General features: G+C 38.1%; 1 long non-coding RNA gene across 1 annotated transcript in view; it reads right to left on the bottom strand.

Moving 5' to 3' along the window:
* The window catches only part of LOC136009143 (uncharacterized), a 41,353-nt gene extending 18,601 nt beyond the window's left edge, over window positions 1-22,752 (bottom strand). The window contains exons 1-3 of the long non-coding RNA XR_010610356.1: window positions 22,250-22,752; window positions 11,757-11,867; window positions 583-640 (exon numbers count right to left, since the gene is read on the bottom strand). This is a non-coding gene — a long non-coding RNA (uncharacterized LOC136009143). The remainder of the gene's footprint in view (window positions 1-582; window positions 641-11,756; window positions 11,868-22,249) is intronic.
* Window positions 22,753-23,419: the final 667 nt, after the last annotated feature.

Below are 23,419 nucleotides of genomic sequence, written 5' to 3'. Positions count from 1 at the left end.
AGAGAATGGCAGGAAAGAAATCTGTGCTATTAACATGTAATATATAAAGCCCATTTCATGCATTTTTAGCAAGTAATAAACACTATCCATGATGTTTTGATGATGATGTTTTGATCTAAATTGTGAGTATAAACAGTATAAGCAGAAGAAAACTAAGATTCAACAATAGGTATTTGCAGCAAGTAATTGTCAATGTTGATTTTTTAAGGTATTTTAGACAAAACTTGCTGCATGACTACATTAGGTTGGTTTAGCAGCAGGCTGTTAAAAACCAAGAGAAAATGGGACAGAAGTTAAACAACTACATGAGAACACTTAAGATATTAGGGTCATAAACTTTTGAGGACAGACTGTCTTTTGAAGTCATTGAAGCAACTGGTTAAAGGAACAGGGACAGTGCCATGATAATTCAGTCTTCAGAAAAAATAAGTCAGCCATAACCAACTTAGTCAACAGAGGGATTTCAGAACCACAGGTAGGCAATGGCAGAACTTGCCACTTGTTAAGTTGGAAGGTAGAAAGGGAAAGCTGCGTACAACAATGCTTGCATCATTCAGAAAGAAGCAGCTATAAAACTCTTACACTTGCCAGGTCTTCTAACTTCAGAAGACACTCAAAGTGTGAAGTTCTTTCAAAACGCCTGTATGTAATACAAACACATTGGTCTGAGAGGAGTTAATGTGCACTTCATTATTGTCAAGATTATATTATGTTTCCTTACACCTTTCACACCCTCCATATTTCCTACCAATAAAAGATACTAAAGACTATGGCTCTATGAATCTACATGAGACAATCTCAATTTTGTTTTCTATTTGACAAAAGTACCTCAGATATGTCTCCTTATATAGTCATTAAAAATCACCTGAATACATGCCTTTTCCTCATTTTTAGAAGAATTTATAAAAAGTAATTGACAGGCCAGACATTAGGTGAGCAGGCAGCCTCTCACACCTTGAAGACCCTATATATCTGTCAGAATCATTATTATTAAATGAGATTGGCCAGGTGTGAAGTGGTGAAACAGGAAAGAAGTGGTGAAACAGGAAAGAAGTGGCAAAACAGGACTGGCCCAGCATATTTGAGGCAAATTCAAAGAACTGTACATTTCAGCACTGGGAGGGAGGGAGGGAAGGATTGAGGAAGGAAGGAAGGAAGGAAGGAAGGAAGGAAGGAAGGAAGGAAGGAAGGAGTCTTGCATCTGGGGAAGAACAACCCCATGTACCAGTACAGGTTGGGGGTTGACCTGCTGGAAAGTAGCGAAGGGGAAAGGGACCTGGGGGTCCTGGTGGATAGGAGGATGACCATGAGCCAGCAATGTGCTCTTGTGGCCAAGAAGGCAAATGGCATCTTAGGGTGCATTAGAAAGGGAGTAGTTAGTAGGTCAAGAGAGGTTCTCCTCCCCCTCTACTCAGCCTTGGTGAGGCTGCATCTGGAATATTGCGTCCAGTTCTGGGCCCCTCTGTTCAAGAAGGACAGGGAATTGCTTGAAGGAGTCCAGCGCAGAGCCACAAAGATGATTAAGGGAGTGGAACATCTCCCTTATGAGGAGAGGCTGAGGGAGCTGGGTCTCTTTAGCTTGGAGAAGAGGAGACTGAGGGGTGACCTCATCAATGTTTACAAATATGTAAAGGGTAGTGTCAGGATGATGGAGCTAGGCTTTTTTCAGTGATATCCAGTGATAGGACAAGGGGCAATGGGTGTAAACTGGAGCATAGGAAGTTCCACGTTAACATCAGGAAGAACTTCTTTACTGTAAGAGTGACAGAGCACTGGAACAGGTTGCCCAGGGGGGTTGTGGAGTCTCCTACACTGGAGATATTCAAGGCCCGCCTGGACAAGTTCCTGTGTGATGTACTGTAGGTTACCCTGCTCTTGCAGGGGGGTTGGACTAGATGATCTTTTGAGGTCCCTTCCAACCCTTGGGATTCTGTGATTCTGTGAAGGAAGGAAGGAAGATTGGACGGAAGGAAGGAAGGAAGGAAGAGAAAGAAAGAAAGAGAGAAAGACAGAGAGAGAGAGAGAAAGAAAGAGAGAAAGAAAGAGAGAGAAAAAGAAAGAAAGAAAGAAAGAAAGAAAGAAAGAAAGAAAGAAAGAAAGAAAGAAAGAAAGAAAGAAAGAAAGAAAGAAAGAAAGAAAGAAAAGAAAGAAAGAAAAAGAAAGAAAGAAAAAAAGAAAGAAAGAGAGAAAGAAAGAAAAAGAAAGAAAGAGAGAAAGAAAACATTTGCAAGAAAAACAGTGCCCTATTTCAGAAATGTTTGCTGGCAAACAAGCACAATAAGTGCTCTCAAGCAGTTTAATACAATATATACCGAATTACTTCTTGAATTGCCATCTTCCAAAGGAAACAAGTAATAGTTCAGAGGATGAAAATTACTGATCGATTCTGCTGATTATATATATTTATTGTAGGTTGTGCTATAAATGTACCAGACATAGAATAAGCCAACTCTTTCATTCTTTATATATATACAAAAAAAGCAACACCCAAAACCAACACACAAGACATCATAGAAATAAACACATTTTGCAACCTTTTATTTTTCTCCTTTTTTTTGATAAAATAAAAGGTACGTAGCAGGGTGTCTTGTAACAAACTGTCTCTTGAAATTGCAACAGGACATTCTATATGCCTAGTGGCCATTTAATTTAATGGGATTTTTATTAGTGTACAACAACTGGGTTATTTAAACCACAGGGGTCTTTGCACAATTTGGACATGGAAGAAAACCAAACCCAGCTATTTCATTTTAAAAATTAAACATGTCGCATTTTGATTCACCTTTTAAAATGGTGTTTTTTCCTAACAATTTGATGAAATTTCACTTCTGTTGAAGTATAAAGAAATAATTCAGTTCTTTAATTGTCCTGGCATAACAGTAGAATTGCTTTGAGAATCTCTACAGACTTTACTGCAAAAGGACTTTGCATCTGGAACATGGAATGAGATTTATATGACCAAAATTCTCTCTTTTTATCCTACTTGAAGGAACATTTCCATTTACTTCATATTTTTACATTCTAATCTTTACACACATGAGGGCAGGAAAGTGGATGTACATGGATGTCCACAGTAATCTGAAATATATATCATGGCAGTCTTTAGACTTTTGCAACTATCACAGCTGAAACAAGGACTAACTATAACGTAAAACTCCCACAAGAAAAGTAATATTTTATTGAGAAATGCTTCTTAATGCTTCCTATAGCTAAGGATCATTTGAAGTTCAAAATATCTTTCTGTACTTCTCTAGACTGAAAGTACTACGCATTGCATATACTGTAAAGCACAGGCTTTGTTTTAAAGAGCTTGTAATTTATAGAAAATGCCATTTGTAAGAAATAGTCAATGAGAATAAATTAAAAATAGCATCAACATCTGTAGGATGGATAAAAAGGTTCCAGCCAAGAACATGAAACAACGGAGTGTTAACAGGATGCTACTTAGCAGTACAGTGATTTTTTTAGCTCACTTAAGAGAAAACCAGCTAAGAAGCTACACAATAACTTACATTAAAAGAACATTAACAGGGTTACAAAGTCAAGCATTCACATTGCTAGAATTTCATGATGCCACAAATGAAGTGCTTGGAAAAGCAGTATCAAATACCCAGCCTGCACTAGCAAATATAAGATAGGAAGCTTTCAGTGCTAATCACAGCTTCAACTAGGTCAGATGTATTACCTTCACAAACAAAAGGAATGAATAACAATTCCCTTAGTAATGAACTATGAATATATCAAATACTACTAGTGACCAAATAAGAAACATAATTATTACTGAATAGCATAGTTCAATATAAAAAAAGGATGACTGTTCTTTTGTGAACTGTCTGCATCTATGAATATCTATATAGTGTTTCTAACATGCATATATATATGATATATTCTATTTTCTATGATTCTGTTCTGTACAATTAGGAGACAGACTTGCTCTTCATACGGAACATGTAAATTCAAACACTTGTAAAGGCATTTATATATGAGCTAAAGTATTTGCTTTGTCATTTTCCTGTTTAAAACTAGATGCAATCTAGAAAAACAAGGCCCAACTGGATCTTTCACTCTCACTGCAAACAATGAATAATCAGCTAGAAATAATCAAAATTAACGATTTAGTAATAACAGATGAATTTCGGATTGTTGGCTGACATTGTAAGAACTCTCAAATAGCAACTATTAATTGTATTAAAGACTGAACTGTAAATATTTATTTGTTAGAAGATTTATGATGTGAAAAAGGGCTGAACTGACAATGAGTAGTAGGTGTGCCTCTGAGCTCACATTCACAGGATTAAGTCTACTGACTTTGATTAAGTCGGTAGGTTTGTTTTGGTTCTAACTCACAACAGTCTAAGTGAAGAGAAAAGGAAAATAATTCTTATAAGCAAGAAAGTAATTTACTGTATAAAATGTCAAGAATTTGTAATGTAATGACAATTACATCTTGCCCAATGTAAGGGCCAGATGTCACACAAGAAAGCTAAATAATGTAAATGGGCAAGAGTAAGACTCACACATTAAATTATTGGTTAGCTGAGACTTTGAAACTAAGATATGCCATTCCAAGCTAAAATATGTAATTCAAACAAACTTGTTTCAAGTTCTCTGGCTTAGTCTATGGAAGCAATGGACTGATGAACAGCCCGATTTTAGAAGGTGTTAACACTGGAGACTGAATACAAAGTTGCTACTAATCCATACAGGAGGGAAACTGTCCTGCTGCACACTCTGGTTTACTTCCTCAAATTACTTAAAAACACAGAAGACATACAATTTATCCTATATGTTTATTCCATACAATTTCTCTTGTATTGTAATGACAGAGCAAACATCATTCTGGGATCATCCTGGATTAGCTAGATGTTTGGATCTTGCAAAATGATTCCTACAGCATGGTTTTCTTGTGAAAATATGGGTGTACAAGAACTATGTGACTGTTTCTGTTTCTTTTTGAGAAAAAGCCAGGTCTCTGGATAATTCCAGAATCTGAAAGCCAACAAGGTGACTCAGAGCCCCATTGTCCTTTCTTACTGATTCATGCTTCATTCAGTGCAAATGTTATCCAGTATTTTCTTACAATGTTAAAATTTAAATCTCTCAAACTAATATAAATCACAGTAAAACATCACTTGGACATAACTATAGAGCAGACTGAAAAATGAATTTACGATAGTAACTGAACACCTAATGACAAGCCACTGGGAGAAAAGGAAACATTACTTTTGGTAAATTTGAGAGGCTTATAACTCAAGTTTAATTTTATAATTTGGGCATTTTAAAGAACATAATGAAAAAAGTAATTCTACATCTTAATAAAGACTACAGGTATTAAACTATTGGAAATTACAGGTACAGATACTAGACACTACATTATTGTCTTCACTACAACTTACCACTTGGAATGGTACCAAAAGCCAGCTCTCTAATGCTGCCAAACTTATCAAACCACAAATCATGACTTATTTTTCCTGCAAAATCAAGAGTGTGACTTTAAAATCAGGAGATTATATTTTAACATATGGTGTCTTCCCTGATGAGATTATAAGTCTTGAAAACACGGGAAGAAATCCTGTCCCTTTGCAGAAGAAACACAGTAATTTTCCTCCATGAAAGGCTTCTATACACCACTGCAGGAGCTGAGAGGAAATTTGGTATCAGTGGAAATAGAACTGCCAAAGCAGAAAATCTGCTCTTAGCCAGCAATATTCTTGCTTTATCCAAGGGCTACAGTTTACAGTTTATAAACTGTAAAATGCTCAGTCACTTCATTTTTATCTTCTGATAAAAAACAAAGACAACTTTCAGTCTTCCATCATTCCCTCACAAAAGGCTTATGGCAGGAAGAAAAATGTCAGTTTCAAGATACCTAGAAATTTATTTTCATTGCACATCTATAGTAAAGGAATGTATTAAAAATAATCATAATAAGAAATCCAGCATGCTAGCAGGTAAAGGATATATGAAGCATAGTGTGGTCACCTCTTTAGGACAGAAAATCATGATTGGGACTATTGTACCTAGTCAGACTTAATTCAGGGTAAAAAGTCAGATTAAAAGCTTCATACAGAGGCTCTAATTGAATTTAGGTGAAGTAAAAATAATGCAGTTTTGCATATCTGAATCATCTCTGCCTGAAAGAAATATTTTATTTCTGTGGTTTATGAGAAAGGATGCTGGTCACATACTATATTCCATGCTGACCAAGTGTCCTAAGGGGTACACATGTGAGTTAGGAAAGCACTGTCCCACTCAAAATAGCTACTTACTCACCACTAGTACACACCCACAGCCTGCCTTTAAGATACAGAGCTGTAACAATTTTGAAACCAGATATTCTGAGCCCTGTTCTTGTCACATCTAAACCTTCCCTCTCCCCGCTTAACTGTGAGCAATCACATAACCTTTAGACTCCAGAGTGCAAATACGAAGCATGTGAAGTGGGAGGGACCATGTGCACAGCCTCCTGTCTTTTGTGGAGTATGCAAACTAAGACTTAGGTTTTTAAAAGATATGCAGTACTAAGAACATACTCTCTCAAAATACAATTCATTGCAAGCTCAAACTGTACAACATACTCACTATTTAAAGACTATGTACCAGATTTTAGGGTAAAGTAAGTACTTATCAATCATATACAATTAGGAGAATTGTGAGAGACTGAGCTGAAATCAGACTCCATTGTCCATTATCTCAAAGATTGGTGTGAGGAGCTGAGGTCCACTATCTGGAAGATGGGTGTGAAGAACTGAGATAAGACTCTAGGGTCCATTGTCTCAAGGACTGGTGTGAGGAACTGAGGTCCACTGTCTCGAAGATTGCTGTCCATGATCTCAAGGATTGCTGACAGACGTGCACAGCTGAAAAGCTGGCTGCAAGACCAGTGAAACTGGAAACGCAGGAATGTGCAGTAAGTAACATTAATAACAGAGGTACTTCTCCCTAACTCATAATAAAAGGAGAGAAAGGTAATCACCTGGTGGCCACCCAGTGGTTCTGTTGCTTGAGTCTCTACAAAAGGTTGCTGGTCTGCACAAGTGCTATTAGTTGCCATGACAGTATTTGTAATATCAATAAAGCAGAAGTAAGTCTGAAATGTCCTGCTACTGCGAGGTGCTTAGTGCCCACTGCAAAACATGCAGGGACAGCGCCTGTCTTTCATGGTTCAAAGCTCCACAAAAAAAAAATAATAATAAAAAAATAATATATATATATATATATATATAGAGAGAGAGAGAGAGAGAGAGAGAGAAATTCTGCTTAACAAGCCTGGCTGCTCTCTTCAGTCCTGTAAGCTGCAGCCTTTCTGGAGGAACAGTTAGTTCAGTAGAACTGTCTGTTAAGGTTTGCTGGCTATGCAGATCAGCTGTTCACATTTTAATTTATCAAGTTTTCTCTACTGTCCTTTCTATTTCTGAGAAGCCAGCTATGCATGCCGCATTCTGCAGGTCAAAACACAAGAAACTCACCTTCTAAGCAGAAGAATAGTAATTTCTGCCTTTCTGTTTTCTATCTGTTTCATGGTTTCAGCTGTTATGTAATGACCACGTGAAACAGGCTTACAATGCTAATTGTAGATGCATAAAATATATGATACTATGACGAAGGAGTATGAGAGAGGAGACAAATAAGTGAGTCCCACTTGCAATGTACGATGTCTAGGCAGGTCTACTTTCGCCATTTACTCTTACAAACCCTACCTTCCAAAACCGGTATTAAATCTTGTGGCTGTTGACCCACTCCCCACCAACTATACACAGCTTTCCAAACCCACTACTACATAAATCTCTGAGCTACCTAACTCTGCCTCCCCATCCAATTCTTCTCTACCCTATTCACAATGTTTTGGTAGGGAATCTACTACTGTGCACAGCAGATGGAGTAAGTTCTAGATCCTGGGACAACACTACAAATGCTGCTAGCTCCAAAGAAGGCTGCATCTCAGAGGAACTATCCAGCCTAACTTATATTAGAGCAGTACAAGATAATTAAAGCTTACTTCCTGCCCCCCTTTGAAATAGAAGGAAGATAAATGCACATGCAGTGGTAAGAAACATGACTTCTTGATGGGAAAGGCAGACAGGGAAATACAGGAAGTTTGAACTCTTGCATCAGTGGGTCATTACCATTAGATGGTAATTACCAAAATGGCTCTAGTTCTAAAGTCAGCCATGATTTGAGCAGGAGGTCAGACTACCTCTACATGTCTCCTCCAACTTAAAATATTCTATGGTTTGATTACTCAGAGGACTTCTTTCTTCAAAAATGACTTAGTGTCTTCTCCTTTTGGCCTGACTTAGAGGGTGTTTTTAAAGGGTAGGGGGGTTGGCCTCCTGAGTATGACCAAATTCAGAGGTTAATCTGTGCTCTTATGTATATGCCCATTTGTAACAATAATGAAGGGGAAAATACAGCCCAAAGGTTCATCTTGAAAAGTAGACTCTCTTATTTTCAGTATCATTCAAAACCAATGAGCAGACTACTGCAGGACTATCTCATGGAAAAGCTTCCCAAGGAAATGAATACAGGTGGACAAAAGATTTGTTCTTAAGAATGTAAAGAGCAAGGACAGGAAAATCATCACCTGACTATACAGGTCATGGTATAGTTTATAAAATTATTTCTCATTACAGCAGACATCATGAATCTGAAACACTCAAAATTCTTTCCATTCTTAACTCTATCAGTTGTAATTACTGAATGAAAACAAAGAGCATCTTTAGGAGGACTGAATAAAAGCTATGTAGAGTTCAAGCAGACACATCCATTTTCCTAAATTCATTATAAATATTATGCTATGGAAGGAGAGCATCTATGTAACCAACTAAAATAAACCAGAAGTAAGCAATATATTAGACATGAGGCTATTATAGCTGAAATAATTTTTAGTATGTTGTCGACTTCTCTGTTTTTTTTTTCTTGATATGGGGAAAAATTACAGGATAAATGACTGAAGTAATAGAATAAACTAGTAACATCTATTTCTATAAGAAGTATATATAATTTAGAACACAACTAATTTTGATAACAAAATGGATTTACATGTTTCTATTTTAAATATATGTTTTGTGCTTCTTTGTATAAGCCACAGGAGACATAGAATTCAAGATAATTAAAGCTATAAATAGAAGACCTGCTTCTTCAAATTACTGAAGATTTGAAGTCAAGGGCTTAGACTTTTTAGATGCTACTTTCTTCAATTTTCACTCGTTTGCTGGACGAGACAGTGAATAAAGACCCTTTAACATTTATCTTGCTTTTAGATCTTATATCATTTATTGTAAAAATGCCTGTGGAAAGAGAGAACCAAGAACTTATATGACTAATCCCCAAAAGATCTGTTAGTGAGAATAAGTTCTCCCTGTTTTTTGGCCTTTTTGCCTGTTGACATTTCTTGTTCCTTTTTAAAGCTATTAGGAAACTGAAAAACATACATTGTTTCCCTAGTGACAAAAGAGCAGAACAAATCTGAAAAGGTGTCTTGTGATATAAATTAGCAGACCTCGGAATCCACAGACTGCTAAAACATAGGCGGTGATAACTGGGAGCTTTCTCAATCAGCATCTTCCCACTTACACCAGAAGAGCAGCATGTTATCATCTTAAAGATATGTTTACTTATACAAATTAGGCAACATGGAGAAAACTGAGTTCTCACATAATGCAAATTAATGTGAAATAAATGTAAAAGTATTTTTTTATTTGTTTCATACTCAAATTAAGTAGATGTGCAAAAATCATTGTGACCTGAATTTAACTACATAGAACCTGTCTCCGTATCACCAGAAGCTGATAACTGCACTCCTAAGAACTGAAAGACTTCAGTAGAGATCCTATCCTGGAGTTAGTCTTTAAGTCAAACAGCAAAGTTATCCTCAGTCTAGATCTGAAGCTTGATCCAAGCTCTTCTTCTCTTTCAGCTCCACAGAAGGTGTCTGAAGAATAAACAATAAAATCTTTCAGAATGAAGAATGGCTTTGTGATTAAGGAAGTATTATGGCACTAGTTCCCAGACCTGCCACAGCCTCCCTGTCTGACCTTAATCTCTCTGTTATTCAGTTCCTTATCTGTAAAATAGGATAGTAATACTTCTGTTCTCCCACTCTTTGTCTGTCTCGGTTCTCTGAAGTACCTGATCTTCGTAACAGCAACTGACTTAATTTCAGTATGTTTTCTGGTCTTTCCACGACTACATTTTAATCCCAGATAAGGCCACAGAGGTTATTTTAATACAAGCAATTAAAAAAAATATAAAATCACCGATTGTTTTTTGTGGAATAGAATCATATCTGACACATGACAAAGTAATTCTGAAAATTCATGTTAAAACCACTGGACAAAATTTCTGCATTGGGACAAAAACATATGGTGGAAAGAAGGGGTGATAGATAAAATTAAGGTAAAATATTTTGCTGAAGCTCTGTGTTGACAACCTAATTACCAGAAATAATTTGTATCAAAGTACCACATTTTACTGTGTATATAGACATGAGAGGACCTGTATGCATGCTTTTCCTATGTAACAAGTTCAGGAGACTGCCTCATTTCCACTGGCATATAAATGTTTTATGCTAATTCACATTAACCGCAACACTAACATGTATGTAAATGTAGATTAATCAATGAACAAAAAAAAAAAGTTATTTAATGTATAAAAGCTTAGTGAAGCACTTTGATGAACAGGACCAGGAAAGGGGTATGGAGGTGAATTTCGCTGAACATCTGGAAGACTGCATCGAGACTGGATTAAACAGAAAAAGATTCCTGGACCATCCCCCAGGATGTGCAAAACCTACCTGTCATGGGGGACATTAAGTACCAAGACAGCTGTTGGATAAAGCACAACTATTCAAGTATGCATCACCACAGAGAGCAATTTTATGATCCAGAAAGGAGAAGATCTAACCAGCCTGCTCAAGAAGGATTAGTAGAAATTATGAGAAATAGCAACATTCAGCACCTTTTAGAATACAGGGTGCTTCAACTGAACAAAGTAAGAAATGTTCTCCCTGAATGAAGGAATATAAAAATATTGTATTTTGTAAGAGCAAAAGGAAGTAATTGAGATGGTTAAGTTTTAACTCTTTCCGATATTCAAAAGCCATAGTAGTAGTAGATTGATCAGGACACTGATTCAGAATACTAACTCCAAAAAGTATTTGTTGAAATATATATTTCTGGAACCAAGTTACATAAGATGTAAGGCAATTATGACAAGAAATAAAAATCCATGGTCAGAATGTAAAGAAAAAAGTAAATCCTTGATGGGCTAACATCTCTTTGTCAGAAGTGAAAAGCACATATTCTGCAACTGGAAATATTTCGGTAAAAACAACAGAATAGCTGGTAGTAAAATAGGGTCAAGAGAGTAAGGAAGATGTCTGCAGATCTAATAAACGGACAAAGAAAAATGAGTGAGAGTTAGCTCATTAATAAATAAGGAGTCAGATAAAATAGATAATGCAAACAAGTTCTCCTAAGGCTCAACTTTCAAAAAGGAGAGTGTTAGTGCTATACAAAATGCTCAAAGCAGCTTTGGGCAATTACGACATAATAGGGAACATAACTTGAACATGAATTCTAAGGTATTAAGGGACTTAGCTAACAAATTTACAGAAAGACCTAAAATTGTTTAAGCAATAGAGAATTAGAAAGTACCCAAGAAAAAAAAACCTAACACTGATCATAAAAAAGGAAGAGAGAGAATACTAATCTTAAGGAACCATGTATTTAACTCCATTGCTTAGGGAAACTTACATAATGTAAGAAATGTTGGAAGATCATAAGACAAAGCTCAGAATTTTATGGCATAATTTGAACAAACAGCAACACTGGTCCTTCTCCAGCCTCCTCCTCCAGGCAGCAGATCTGGAAACAAATCACAAAAGAATAGTTACAGTTTATCTCGAGAAGAGAACATAATGTCTCTCCTCTTGCAGATATGCACACTGCCTTCTGTTGATCTATTTATATTCATTCATATTATAGAATAGGGAAGGATGAACCTGAAGATAGGTCTTCTTCCCAGATCTTTCCACCTAACGGCTTCCTGTAGAATAGAGTATAATCAAATATCCCACCTTTCCATGCACTGGGTAGAATAATAATTTAAATAACTTATAAGGCGTCATATGCTTGTTCCTCTCTGGAACTAACACATCTCTGACAATATACCCATAAGTGAACATTGAGATTAGAGTCATGAGACCTGCTTAGCAGGAGGCTTATATCCAATGAATAAAGAGATTATTTTATATGTGCTTATAAAATGAGTGGACAAAAAAAAAAAAAGTGACGCAAGTCCCAAACATACAAGTGTTGTTTTTATTTAGCATCATGCCAAATTAATGGCAATGCTGTTGGCTTTAAGCAAATGGGAAATGAAAGGGTAGTGAACGACAAAAGAAAGGATAATGAAGTTCAAAACTGTAGCAGGATACAATGTACAGAAGTGTGCAATGGTGTGTTACAAAGATCACTGTTACACCTGCTCTTATTCAAACATGCTACTGACTGATTTAAGGCTGGGGCAAGCCACCATGGTAATTAAATTTGAAGATGATACCAAATTCATAGGTTCTCAGAGAGCAAAGAGAGCTCAAAGATTCATAACTATAAACCAGATAAAATATGGACAGAAAATATTAGGATGGAGATGCAGCTTTCTCATGTGAACTGTTTATCTAGGAAATAAATAATATGAAATAAAGACATTCTATGAGATAGTAATCTGGAACACTGATTAAAGGACAAGTGACAATGGACAGTGAATTAGATACGTGTTTATAAAGCAAATTTGAAACTGTTTGAAGGGAAAGATGATATCATGACAAAGGTTTAATAAATCCCTCTCTAGAGTATGAATAGAAAACTGCACCTAAAATACTGCAGAAGGACCTTGGTACTCCATTCTTAGGAGTGTATAGGTAAGTTGAAAAGAATTCAGAAAGCAGCAGCAAAAATGCTGCTGCTGTAGCAATTCTCATGTTATTAGAAGTAAAATGCCTGGATGACGAAGTGGCAGCTTTTAAATAATGAAAGAATATAACCACTGGACAAGAATAGACACTATCAGGATGAAAGGCTTTATAGATGGGTTAGCAAGATGAACTTAAGAAATTGACTTCTGAACAGGAGACCTATTTGGTTATGTTAAGAAAAGTGACAGAAGTCCATCTGAACAGACAACTTGAACTATACCAGGGAAAAAAATCCAATACATACAGAGAGAAGAAAATGTGCTTTAAACTACTTTATGATTTGGCAAAAGGAAAACCAAGATGGAGGCATTTTCTGTGACAGTGTTCATTCGTCTTTATCAGAAAAGCAGTACTAAAGGCAACGTAAAACACAGTATGCAATACAGTAATAAAGTAGAAAATTAGTCCAAGAGAACTTTCCCTTGTTTCCATAACACTGTTTTCATTAGGACACTACTGAAATACAAAACCTGCTTCTTGCCCTTACCAAAGCTCATTAAGATCAAAGTCCTGTTCTGTTGTCTTTAAAAAAAATACATGTATTAAAATTTAAGGCAAGCATTTTGATGATTATAGTGAAGGCAGCACTTAGAGCAAAGACTAGCAGCATGAGCCACTGTGTACTTTTGTAAACATAGTAAGAAGGAAAAAAAAAATAGAATAAAGAGGATAAATAGTAAATTTATTTAAGATTCACTGGAATAAGAAAAGAGAGAACAAACGGGGAAAAGTGAAAACAAATCTCCAGAATATAAAATCATCTGTGAAAAAGTCACAATGCAAATGTTCACAAAATGAATAAAAAAAGTATAAATAAGCTCTTATTGGATACATTTTTTTTCTCCTAAAGTACAAGGGTTTGTCCAATATTTAATGCCATTATATCTTATATTGGGAAAGCCCTGTTGAAACAATGCTTTTGCACCTTCTCATAAACCTAATGGATTTTGATTTGGCCGATTTCAGGTCAAACTGGACATGTGCCACTCACAAATTAGTGCTAATGAATTCCTGGGTTAAATGCACCACCTCTGAATTTTTAGCACATTTTAAGAAAAGATCAACAGGCATTAATCAGACAACAAAGCAGTAATTCTATGAGTCTATGAATTCCTTACTCCAATGATTTCTTCCTCAAAGGACCAGCAAATTCAAATAACAATTGGAAGACTCAGAAATCCCCCACATACTCGCAATCCCTGCTTTTTGATAAAAATTGAACGCTTGGCTCTCTTTCACTGGTATTAGACTTGTTCACAAAGTCATCTGACTTCAAGTTTCTAACTTGTGGCTTGATTTCATGGAGGCATATGTTTCCCCAATGCACTTCCAGTTATGTAATTAGTATCTTGTTTTGTATTAAGCATCCACGAGCTTTTATCAGCATTACTACATGCTGCAGATATTTGTAGAATGTTTTGCTGTAGGATCAGCACAATCTAAAAATAAGGATCAGGGCTAATTTCCTTCTCAACAAGGATTGCTAATTCAAATTTACCTTTGGACAAAAGAGACAAAAGCAATACTGGATGTTCACAGCTAGAGAACAAGCTCCCTGTGCAGAAAGAATGTACCCATCACAGGAAGCAACAGTCAATAAAGAAATAATTTTCATATTGTCTTCTCTTCTCCCACCTTTCTTGCAGCAACTACTGATCGAGAGAGAGGGTCCCCCATTCTGAGTAGTAACTGCAGCTGACACAAGGTGGATTTGCCCAGTTTCACACTCTACTAGCACTGTCCTTGCTGACGGCGTAGGTTCCAGCAGCACTTTTTCTCCTGGACCATTAGACATTTCCCAGTACAAGTGTGTAGGAAATGCTTTCCTATTGCTTAAGACTTCTTTTATTTTTTTCCCAAATCAAGATGAAAAATGAAATTATCCAAACTTTCATGAATTGTTCATGCAGAATATATTTCTACTATACAGACTGTTAGGTTTTATTCTGACACACTGTAAACCATTATGTTACTTAAATAACACCCAGTTTTCAAAGGAAAAAAGGTATTTTTTAACTAAGAATTGCCTTTATGATAAACTTATTACAAGTACTTTGCTATAACCCATATGACCCAGAAACTCTTTTATTTGGTAGGATGACATTTTCCCTACAATGAAGAATATGAACATTTTCTGGCTCCCTGTTTCTTAGACTACTGCTCATTTACTCTTGTCTATACTGAGGTAAATACCTTCTCAGTGTCAGTCTGTAAAATCATTTCTGAAAGACATGTTCAGTGCAGTGTGGTTCGTTACTGTTAAATTTAGTGTGGTTAGTAGCTGCAAAGATTAAGTGCAAATGAGAACATCTGTAACTCTGAGGCTCATAATTTAGCTCTGTTTTATGCTGTTAACCAGACTTATTAGCATTTTTAACTTAGAAAATTATTTGTTGACTAGAAAGCACTGCAACTGATGATTACCGTTGGGTGTAATAAAAAATTCCCAAACTGATGGAATTAGTTGAATAATGATGTTCGATTTCCTTGCACTGTAGATTTGTGTAAGAAACTTCCAGAGAATGGAATACTATTCTCCTCCATGAGTACATATCTAATGAATATTACAGAGTTTCTGAGTATATGTCTTCATATCATATATTCTTCCAAAACAAGTAACTCAGTGAATAGTTCAAGTGCGTGCCAACATAATCACTGCCACTGTCTCAAAGATCCTGTGTCTAAATATTGACCTGAGAAGACAAATAATATGTTTTAGATGCACTTGGAGTCCCAGAATTATTGTGGGCTAAAGGAAAAAAGAGGCAACACGAAAGAGCAGAAATATCTGGCTTTATAATCTCGTTTGTTAAAAGTCAGCAAGAGATGGTTGTGGTTTTTTAATGGCTGTTCAACTGAAATAACAGGAGTGAGAGCAATGATAAACTCTGATTTTGAAATACACAACTGTTAAAAAATGTTATTGTCAGACTGATACATTTATTGGTTATTTACAAAAAAAAAAAAATAAAATCAAAAGTACCTGCATGTATGTTTAAGACTAACTAGAGAATTTCTGAAACTATTGACACAGCTGAGAAATTCCCACAATGCTGATAGTCCTGTATGCTTTTTAGGGCTTCAACCTGAAATACTGGTTATATTCTTTTTTATACATGGACTGAAACACAGTAATTGAGTCCTTGTGTGTATAGCAGTTAGAAAACTAGTGCTAATTTTGAGCATAATCCAGACCCAATTCTCTTTGTACGATTATATGAAATGGGAAAACCTCAATTTTCCATGCTAATGTTCAAAATCAAGTCTCTACAATAGATAGCTACAGGTCATGCAAGTGTAAATTGCACACTAATCCTACATCTTGATAATAATTGCTACTTAGCTCTGTAACTTGATTTATTAACTTTATTTTAGAATTAGGATGTTTATTCAGACAAATCTGCATTTACAATCTACGTATTTAGAATTCCCAGGTTACTTCTAAGCAGTTCCGATGATATTTTCCAAACATCACAGTAAATCAATTTCTGATAAACCGTGCTAAAAGGGATCCAGCAATTTTGTCACGGAGCAGTGTGAGCCGACTGCTTCCTGAAGAATAGGGAGCCAGGACACATAGCAGTGCTGGCAGGCGCTGGCTGGACCACATCACTGCCTCCTGCAATGGATCAAGATCAGACCCAGAGAGGGCAGTCAGGGTCACACTAAGCCTCATGATGGCTAGGAAGGCCTGCAGGGACAGTGACAGCATAAGGCCAGGGTAAGACACCAGCCTCAGACCATATCCACCAGGCAGAGCATGGCTGTGGTGGATCTAGCGACCAGCACTCCTTGCAGCATCAGCAGGGCAGGGACTGAGAGCCCTAGGCTGGGCTGAAACGGGGTTCTGGGCTGGAGGCAGTGTGGTGTAGAAGGTCCAGAGGACTCTGTCCAGGCCATGTGCCCTCATGGCCCTGACAGGGTCCTGGGTTCTCGCAAAATTATTCCAGAATACAGGCAATAATACATAATATTGTATCAAAGGACGCTGAAAATAACACATAATGCCACATCAAGTTAAACTTACAAAAAAGTCAAACAATCCGAAATAGTCACCTGAACAGCTGAGATAGCTGGAATAAAGAATTAACTTTAGTCAGATGAAAACGAAACGTATAATCTCAGATAGTTTCAAAGGCACTCTCTCTAGCATATGGAGAGACTCTCAGCTGATCCTAAGAAAGTAAATAAAGCTACACCTCCATGAGTACGGATGGCTAAGCTGATCTAATTATGACTGCCTGGCTTCACATTCCATCCTATCCCTGGCAAGAAGCTGCCACTATTTGCCTTCCCTAGCACCAGGCACAGTGAGCTGCTTTAGGATCTGAAAAAGCAAAATTACAACTAAAAGTCAATGAATAGTTGTCTTGGCAAAAGGTAATGCTGCTCCCTTGAAGCTGGAGAAAGGGAAACAAAACTAAACCTTCACTATAGCTAATTCCTAGACTACAGGATGGAGATGAGTCATCTGATGGATGTTCTCCCTTTTCACGGACTCTGGAGGCAACGCCAATGAGTAGCTAAGACTAGGTATCAAACCTTTGGATGGAAACTGTCAGGTAAAATGAAACTTATTTGAAACTTTTATCTCAATTTTTTCTCTTAAACTCCTCCAGCTTTTTTACTAAACTTTTCACTAGAACAATTTTTCAGAACACTAGATTTTATACCAAGTTTGCACTATAGGAAAAGGAACAGGCAAGTACATTTCACTTTAGTTTAGTCTGACCTAAAGCCACGACTTCCTGAATTACTGTTGTTTAGTATTACCTTCTTGCTGCACAAATTCTTCTGTACAGCTTTTTAATTAAAAAATATATATTTCCAAGTGGAAAATCAGATTGAAATAAAAATGTAGAGATTGGTTTAGGAAAAAAAAAAAATTCAACATTTTCATTTCCTCCTTTCAAAAATGTATAAAAATTTAAATATTCTATGAATGATAGTTTAAATCAGTTTTGATTAAATGGAAAGTTAAAGTGCATCTTTTGAGTAGCCCCAAATTTTTACTCCTGCTTTATGCACTGTGGTTTGTTTGCTGAAAGCTAATTAGCTAAACTCCAGAGATAACACTGAGTATCTTGTGCCACGAAAGGAACACTCAGATTCTTGAATGTACAGCTCTGTGGAGTAAGGATTTTTAATTATACAAGAATTGTTGATTGCTTACATAAACCACTGTTTTATCAGAATTTAAATGGATGTCATATAGTTTGTGATTTAAATTAAAAACTGAAAGATTGATGCTGTTCTGACCTACTCAGCAGAGAGGCCAGAACCCAAGAGGTAGAAAACAGTACAGTACACTGACAGCCTGAATAACATTTTGATAAGCTTGGTAGGTCTGTGTAAGTTTTCATTCTGGTTGGAAATAATTTTTTTAGGGATTATATAAATAATACCTCAGAATTGGAACTGGAATGAATTTCTCATTATAAGAGAAGCACACAGTATGTTGCAAAGTAAATATAACTGTCCTGCTTTTCTTCTGAGTAAGAAAGGATTAGGTGTATTTGAGTTGATTTATTCTTTAATATGCATTGAAATCTGCTATTGCTTTTTCGAAAATGCAAAATACTTCTATTTCATGTTTGTCTGTAGCTTGTCAGTCATGCAGGTAAGTGCAGATACAGGTCTGTGACTGCAGACACAATGAGATACCTGCTCAGGGACTACACAGACACTATCCAGATCCTGAATAGAAAAAGAAAGGTCCTTACTACATACTCTATGGAATTTGCATATTGTCATCTGAGATTAAATTGCTTAATCTTACTTCATTTAACACTCACTTGATCTGTTGAGCTGAAAAATGTTATACTGACTCTGCGTTCATTCACCAACTTTCAGCTCTGTTGAGATGATGTGTCTGACTCAGGTGAGCATTTAGGAAGTTTTAAACATGTTGCCTTCTTATCTACCATTTTTCATCATTTTTTTTTTTCTTCAGGCTTTAACTAATTCTCTCTCATTATATCTTTCACATTTCCACCCAGGTATTATTTTTAAGCAGTCCGTAACTTTTACATCAGTATTAATGAAGAATTTATTGCAAAACAGAATGAATCATCTTTTCTCCTCCTCCGTACTCCCCCTTACACCACCCCCTTACACCACCCCTTAATCTAGATAGCTGAACAGGTACAATTAACCACCCCAGCTTTACTCTACTTACAAAACAGCAAAAGCTTCCAACCAAAAGCCTGCTAAAAAGAGTGTGCTTTGCAGAACACCCACAGGAAGTCAATCCCTAAGCAATGTCTGGCTGGAGAGTTAAAAGGTATAATATTACAGTGCCAAATACTCTGCTGATATAATCCTCATTGTTACATAAACAGGCTCCATCTTGAGTACATCTCCTTATCCAAGGACACAGCAAGCGTTCATATAGAACCTGGTAAGCAACAGACTTCATGACGTTAACCTTCGCTTACCATACAAAGAAATTAGAGTAAGAAGCCACACAAATTCTTTTGCTCTATGAGTTACTTTGCTTACACGCAGACCTCCTGTCCAGGCTTTCTCAACTATAATCTAGTAACCCCTTAATCATTCCTTCTTCTTCATCTTTTTGACATCCTTCACTTAAAATCAACCTTTGAGTTACTATTTTAACTTAAGTTGCAGCAATTACTCCATTTGCTCAAGAAACATTTTTTTTAAAAAAGTCAAGTCTTCAGTACTGTGTTAAGTGGCATGGATATGAAACAGAAATTTCGTCTATTCAGGAGTGCAGACATTGTGATACTCATTAACTTAGCACACCCATAATACATACTTTTGGCTCTCTAAAGACAAGATACCTCAGCCCACAGCACTGAATCTGTTATTAAGATTACAATGTCAGTGAGTCAAGGAACACTTTGTACTCAACAACAGTCCAGGTTGTCAATAGCAAATATACATTTATGTACATTTTATAATGAGAAATCAGCAGACCACTTACTTACATACTAAGGTAGGTCCTGAGTAAATCTGAGCAATAAGTGTTTTGAAAATACCACCCTTCAATTCTGTTAGGAATACTAGAACCTGAGGCATAAATTATATTTTCAGTGAGTAAATCAGTTTTATTCTGCCTATTTACTGTAGCTTCCATAATACCAATGTTACTGGCTAGCCATAAAAACATACTTTGATTTTCTTTTTTGTAGGACATCAAAGGCTATTCTTCCAGTCTGACTTAATGCAATGCCATTTCACTGTAACAAAGTCAAAAGAAAAAATACATGTTCTTCCTGTAAAGAAGCAGACTACCTTACACCAGTGATAGTTCACAGAACTGCAGATATAGTAGAACATAAGCATTGCTAATGTGTGCTTTTCTGGTGCCAACATTGAAGCTGTACTTAGTAAGGCATATCAAACTGAGGCACAGGAATGTGGACAAGGCAGCTGAGTACCAAAGACATACCAGTTAATTACTCGAATATACCCTAAATAGCATTTGGAAAATGTTCATTTATTCCTATGCTTCACAACGCTCAACCCCTTGTGTCACCTATTTCCCTCAGTTGAGGCAAGACAATGAAAAATCATCTTAAGTGTGTAGCTTCATATACTCTCCCTGTACACAGAACTGTATGAGATACAGCCTCTGTGCTTCTCATACAGCCCCTTCTGACTCTTTAGCTAGAAGCACAGCGCATTGAGTAATTTTCGTAGCCCAGGAATGATTTTTCAGACTTAAGTTTCCAGATCAGATGAGATTTCTAGATCAAGCAATTTTTTTGTTTGTTTCTGTTTAAAATACAAACTCTAGTGGGAAAGACTCGAGTGAGAATTAATTTGGAAATTTTGATGATGATGGACAAGACAAAACAGAACACAGCTTGCTCACCTGCAGCCATACTGGCTTGGCAGCACTGAGAAGATAAATACGTTTCTGTCACAGAACTAGACACGGTATTCAGAAGACACATAAGAAACAGACTTCTGCAGGACATAAAGTATATAAAGTTGATTCTTCTGACTAGATTCACAGGAAAGGCTTTCTCCTCAAGAACTATCATTAGCAGATCAGTGTATGCTATTTCTAAAGTACGCCTGTGAGAGTATTTTATATTCAGTTGGTAACTCTTCTATCGATTCACCTTAGTACAAGAGAGTTCACTTTGGTAACTCTTCTATTGATTCACCTGAGTACAACGAAAAACAAGTTCTGCTAAATATAAGGAAGTCTTCAATACAAACTGGATTTTTTTCCCCCCAGGAACATAAAAGAGTTAGCCTATTACTTCATAAAATAAACATTTCCTGATAGAAAGGCTTATTTTATTCTAAAAGCAATTTTTTTGATTTATTGAGAGGGTCTCATTTTTTTATTGGGGAAGTCATAGTGATGACTACTAGTTACCTGCCTGGAAGACTGTTGTGAATTTTATTGTTTTACTTGGGAGACACAAAAATTGACAAGATTGTATCAGACATCTCTAGGAAAGCAGGGAAGAAGAGGGAAGTTAGTTTGTCCTCTTTGCCTGCTACAGCACTGCAGCCAACACAGTCTTCACTCAGGGAAGTTCACTTAATTTGATCTACTGCCAACTAATATAAGCTTTGAATTCTTGATTGCCCTTATATTTTCCCCTCAAACAATTACACAAACACTTAGGGAACACCTTCCCCACTGGCCCTTCCCCACGCTTAACTTATCCTAACATCTGTATCTCCTCTCTCTTCTCCCAGCCTTAGCTTTCATTATTTTAGCAGTGCACAGTGGAGAATGCTATGGATGCTGCCTAGTAGTTTACTTTTGTCAGTCCTTGCATATTCATCTTTTTTCCCATAGCTACTGGTTTCTTACTGCTCCTCTGGTCCAGCACAAGTTGTCTGTGAGTCACAGTCTTTTGGGCCTGCCTGTTGTCTGTGCCCTGGTGCTGGCAACTCACTCACAGGCCACAGTCCCTCAGGGCCATACCCCTGGCAGGAAGCACTTCTCCAGCTGCATCTCCAAGCATGTCACTTTCCACATCTCCTCTACTTTCTCCTCCATTTTCTCCTGAAACAAGCCCCTTCACATTCCTGTTTGAATACATATATCTTTATAAATTGTACTTTTAGCATAATCACAACTTTAATATACATGAATTGCAAAGTCAGCCATTCGTCTTAGACAACAGAGATTGTTACAATGTGCTCGCACACTAAGTACATCTCCATCCATTGTCTCTGGAAACTATACTGTGGCACTTAATGTCACCACAGTTTGCATAAGCACCACTCACTAACCTCCCCTCTTCCTGCAAAACGCGAACCCCAGACGCTTACGAGACTTTCAACACAGCGTTTGCGACGAGACCTCGTGTTCTGCAACCGAGGGGCGGCTTCCCCGCCATGGCGGGCACTTCCAGCTCGCCGCCCGCTGCCCCGCCGCTGGGGTCGCGTCTGCAGCTGTTGGGCGATACCCTGGGCGCCGCCGAGCGCCAGCTGCCGCCTCCGTTAGCAGCGCGTAGCTCTAATGAAGCCTGTCAGCCAGCCCGCACTCCGCGACCCGGATCTGCTGAGCGGCCACGGCTGAAAGCGGCCGGCAGCTCATGGTGAGCCCCGGGCACCCACGGCAGCGCTTCACACCCGACCACCGCGCTGGTGCTGCCAAGTTCCAGACTCAGCTCCAGCCTCCGGCGGGCAGCACTCCCGTTTTCCACCAGTTACTGCCACAGGCAAACTTCCTCGACTTCAGACCTTCCACCCCTTTAGTTTCCTGCCTATTAATAGAAACTTTTAATTCCCGGACTCCGGTATTGAGGAAAACGCCTTTTTCCTCCCCTTCCTGAGGCTCAACGCCAAACACCCCCACACACCTCCCCTCGTCCCCGCCCCAGGTTACACTTCCTTCCCCTAACCCCTCCGGTAAGGCGAGGGCGGGCGGCGCAGGCTGGAGTGTCGGTGCCGCGGTGTCTGTGAAGCTCGCTCCCCGCCCTCCGCCGGTCGCTGCGTCCTTCCGCTCCTCTGCCCCGGCGCGGGCCGCCGCCGCCCAGGGCCGCCCTCCCGCAGCGCGGAGCCTCCTCCTGAGAGCGCGGCTGCAGCCGTGTCCGCCTCAATGGGACGCCGCGTGTCCGGCCTCTCCACAGGCGCGGCTCAGCCAGCGCTCTTCGTTTGCTCCCTGCTGTGTGCAGCCATTGCCACCCCTCAGGGCGACCACCTGCCCGGTCCGGGTACCTTTGGCAGGCTGGCGGTTCATGCTTTCCCACCTCACAGGGCAGCGGGTGAGCCCGGTACAGCCCTATGCCGGGGGTAGCAGGAGAGGGGGAGTGCAGCGTTGGCGAGCCTGGGCGTTTGGGCAGAGATGGCTTCATAACGACACTGTTTCAAGAGGAAAGAAAGTGGCAGAAGTGGGAGCCTTGCCGTTACACAGACAGTATATTGGAAAACAACGCTTTCGTTCTTCAAAGAGTGGATTTTGGGGATGGTGGTGGCTTTGCGTCTTAAGAGCAAATA

Source organism: Lathamus discolor, chromosome 2 (assembly GCF_037157495.1).
Source record: "Lathamus discolor isolate bLatDis1 chromosome 2, bLatDis1.hap1, whole genome shotgun sequence".
Taxonomy (NCBI): domain Eukaryota; kingdom Metazoa; phylum Chordata; class Aves; order Psittaciformes; family Psittacidae; genus Lathamus; species Lathamus discolor.
Note: the sequence above shows the minus strand (reverse complement) of the source record. Positions and strands in the feature narration are given on the sequence as shown.